Genomic DNA, 4,386 nt, shown 5'->3' with positions numbered 1-4,386 from the left:
AGAAAGAAAGAAAGAAAGAAAGAAAGAAAGAAAGAAAGAAAGAAAGAGCCCAAGTGCAGAACTAGCTAAGTGGGGAAAGACGAAAGTGATGGACACAGGTATGCAAGCAGAAGTCTTCAGAAGAAACTTTGTTTCCAAGAAGGCAGCTGTGTCAGACACACAGGAGAGAGACACGGCCAGCAGAAGGCAACACACATGGAAAGACCACGTGGATGTGTAAAGTCTGGCTGAAGAGCATATTAGAGTCACAGTAAGAAGTCCCACGGGCCTGGAGAATCATCACACGACTAGAATTTAGGGGGCCTGTACCACTAAAAGGTTGGGAATCCCCAAACACTGTCTCTCTCTCACACTCTCTCTCTCTCTCTCTTCTTTTTTCCCTCCTCCTCCCTTCCTCTTTCCACCTCCCCCCTCTGTGCATCTGTGTGTTTCATGTATAATATGTACATGTGTGGCCTATCTGTGTGGAGGCCAGAGGCTGACATTACGTGCTCTCCTCAATGGCTCTCCCCTTATACATTTTGAGACAGGGTCTCTTACTGAACCGATTCAGCCAGAAGAGCCTAGGGGCCGCCAGTCTCCAGCTGCCCAGCATTGGTCATGTGTGTGCGAATGTGTGCATGAGAACATGCCAGTGCACTCTGTGTGACTGTGTGCGTGTGTGAGGGGTGTGGGTGTGTGCATCTGTACGAGTGAGTGTATGTGAGTGTCTGTGTGCACGTGTGTAACATTTGACTGTGAACTGTATGACAGGTGTACTGATGTGTACGTGTGGAGGGCAATGTGGGCGATGTATGGCTATGAATGCGTGTGAATGTGTGAATCTGTATGTGTGCGTAAGTATGTAGCATGTGTGTGAAGTATATGTGCGCTAATGTGTATATGGGTCTGAGAGAGTGTGTGTGCATTTGTGTATCGTGTGAGAGCGTATTCCAACTGTCTCTGTGTGCCCGTGGGCATATGTATGTGGGGTGTGGAGTGTACATGCGTGCACACTTGCATACTAAGGGTGAGTGTATGCCATTCTGGGTGTCAGGATCGTTGCAGGAAGGCGTGAGCATTAGTATATGCAAGCGTGTGTGCTGAACGCAGGTGGGTGAATCTGTAGTCTGTGTGGAATATGAGTAGACACGAATGTGTCTGTGACTGAGTGTATATCAATAGTTCTGAGTAAATAACCTGTGATTAATATAAAAAATAAAAATTATAAAAATAAAAAATATTTCTGTGTGTATACATGTGTGCGGACTGTTTCTGTATGTCAAGTGTGAGAACTGTGTGTATATTACGGGTGTATGTGTATAAGTACTGTAAATGTGTGTTTGCAGGTGTGATGTCATTGTGTGAATGTGTGTCTGAGTATAGTTGTATGTGAGTATAGATGTGTCTGTACAGCTGTGTGGGGTGTGGAGTAGTATGTATGTGTGTTGTATGTGAATTGTGAAATTGTGTATAGAGTATGTGAGTTGGTGTGTGAGTATGTATGTCAGTGTGAGTATGTGTGCCGTGTGTGTGGTATTTGTTAGTGTTTCTATGTGCATGTGTGTGCGTGTGGTTATGCATGATGGGGCAGATGTATGAAGTGTATGTGTCTATGCAAATGTGTGAGACAGTGTTGATGTGAGTGTGCTTCCTTGTGGGGATCCTACCACTGACCTACACCCAGATCCCTGACAACTTCCCGTGTGACCTAAACTTAAGAAAAGTAGATGACGATGAGGCACATTGCTCTTGTTTCCTTGCCATGGTTTTAATTGTCTGTGAGGCTGTGGGCCACACCAAGTGTGGCGATTTGAACGTGAATGGTCCCCAGAGGCTCATGCATTTGAGTGCTTCCTCTGCACCTTGTGAAACTGTTTGGTACAATCCAAACTGCTGAACAGTAGTTACCATCACACACAGATAAATTTCTGAAACCAGGGCTGAAACAATGGCTCAGTGGCTCAGAGCACCCACTGCTCATGCAGAGGACCAGGGTTCAGTTCCCAGCCCCTACAACCGCTCATAACTCTAACACCAGGAATCTGGTCCTCTTCTGACCTCAGTGTGAACCAGACATTCATTTAGGGGCTGGAGAGATGGCTCAGAGGTTAATAACACTGTTAAGAGCTCTTCCAGAGGTCCTGAGTTCAATTCCCAGTAATCACATGGTAGCTCATAACCATCTATACTGAAACTGTTTGGGAAGGATTAGGAGGTGTAACCTTGTGGGAAGAGCTGTGTCTCTGGGGGTAGGCTGGGATTTCGAAAGCTCACGCCATGCCTAGTTAGCATGTGTGTGCCCTGCTCCCCTGCCTCCTGCTTGTGGATCAGGTGTGAGTTCTCAGCTACTTCTGTAGCACCGTGCTGCTGCCATGTTCGTCGCCTGACGGCCTTGGACTCACCCTCTGAGACTGTGAGGCCAATAAACTCTTCCATTTGTTTGCATGGTGTCTCTTCAGCAACAGAACAGTAACTAAGGCATCAAGTAACTCAGCTATTAAGCTGTCTCCACCTGGCCTCAGCATGAGCTGTGGTAACACGTGGCAGGCTGCTCATGCTCAAATGGCACCAATGGCCATGGCTCCTGGAGAAACTCTTGACCGGCACCTCCGTGCAGCCACGTTCTGCTTGTCTGGGTCCTCATCCTTTCTTCGAGGAGGTTTCCTCATTTCCTTCACTGCCATTCCCTCTCAGGTCCACCCTGCTCAACAGCACACCCCCTGAACCAAGAAATTTCCTAACACACGCACCTGACTGTGTTGTCACCCCACAATTTTTAAACAAATCCCCAGTTAACCATGGGACCTTTCACCCCTGCCCCCTCTCTTTACCACCATCACCACCACCCTCCTACCCCCACCCCCGGTACCTCCGCACGCACTCTCCACTCTCACAGGCGGCTTGCACTCTCCCCCACCCACGACTGTTTTATAACGTCTCCCCCTGCACCAACTCTGCCACTTGCTGATTTGTCTTTCCTTGTTCCTGACAGCCTCTGCTCTGTGACACTGTGTGTCCTGAACTGTGCTCCAGCTCTGACGCCTGGCCCCTTGTAGCTTTTGCTAATGCCTCTCTCCCTCTCTAAGGGAGGAAAAGGGTCTTTATTCACCTTGCGTCAGCAGTATCTGCACTGTGCCAGGCTCAGCAAACACAATGAATAAAGAATGAGGTCTGGGAGTGGAGCAGCGTCCTCAGCTTCCCGGCCTTGTGCCAGGCTAGGAGGGACACTGTGTCAAATCCTGTAAGTTCTTTAAATCCTTCAGAAATGCAGGCTATTTGTACCAATTTAATATTAGCAGCAAACTGGCTTCTTTTCATTGTGAGCTAATTTTAATTGACCTCCTTAATTAAGGAGAGTATCAAATCTGTGGATTTTTAATGTTTATATTTGAATAAACTTCCTAGCTCCTCAGACAGACGGCAGGCTGCCCCCCTTTCATTGCAGCACCTCCTTTATAACAGAGTACTTGGAAGGTCAGTAACTGTGTCAACTATTAGGAAATGCTGCCCATCCCAGGGCACACGAAGGTGCCCGCACACCCTCTGCACACGGTTTCAAGTCTGCTCATCTTCCTCACAGCCTCCCGCGGGAAGTCTGGGGAGCATTCTCCGAGCACCCACCACAAGCTCCTGATGGCTGGCTTTGCATCCTCTCACAGAGCTGTCTTCCACTGAGGTTTGTTCGCTGCCTCAAAGAACAGCAACCATCTTCAGCAATTATACCGGGCAGCAGAAACAGGCAAAGGAAAAAGAAAAGATTCGGCCAGATGTTCCTGCCCTGCTGTGTTGCACAGAACTCATCACGGCTCCTTTGCAAAATGCTTCAGCTCTCCTGTGCCTCACAACTGCATTTGCCTCTGTGCTGGCTGATTTTAACTGTCAACTTGATGAGGTGAGAATCACTGGATGAGCCTATCTCTGCAAATCTCTACTGTAAGGGGGGCTCTTGAACAGACTAGCTACATAGGAAGCCCCACTGTAAGCTCGGGCAACACCACCCCATGAGCTGGGGTCCCAGCCTGAAGAAAAAGGAGGAGGTGAGCTGAGTACTAGCATTCAGCCCTCTGCTTCATGAGCCACTGCTCAAGCTCCCGCCAAGGCTCTTTCCCTAGCACAAGGTTCCCTAGCCCACCATCCTCCTCCAGGCTCCTCAAAACACACAGTATCCTGAGCGACTCACACAGTCCCAGAGACAGCCTTGACCTACTGGTTCTCTGTCCTACCAAACCAGCCCTTCGCTGACCCTGGACACCTGTCACCCAACAAGCTCTGGGGGCCACTCTGCAAACATCCTAACCGATCATCTGATTCATCCTCCGTTCTGCAGTCCTAGAGATCAGAGGGCACTGCTCACCCGCAGACTGTGAGGGCCCAGGGCCTGGGGGTCAGAGGGCAGTGCTCACC

At 49.1% G+C, this 4,386-nt stretch overlaps 1 protein-coding gene across 2 annotated transcripts in view; it reads right to left on the bottom strand.

Annotated features, from left to right (window-relative positions):
- The window catches only part of Gipc2 (GIPC PDZ domain containing family member 2), a 60,298-nt gene that overhangs the window by 9,921 nt on the left and 45,991 nt on the right, over positions 1–4,386 (bottom strand). The gene's annotated exons all lie outside the window — the stretch shown is intronic.

Source organism: Psammomys obesus, unplaced genomic scaffold, assembly GCF_907164565.1.
Source record: "Psammomys obesus unplaced genomic scaffold, mPsaObe1.curated_primary_1811, whole genome shotgun sequence".
Classification (NCBI taxonomy): Eukaryota; Metazoa; Chordata; class Mammalia; order Rodentia; family Muridae; genus Psammomys; species Psammomys obesus.
Note: the sequence above shows the minus strand (reverse complement) of the source record. Positions and strands in the feature narration are given on the sequence as shown.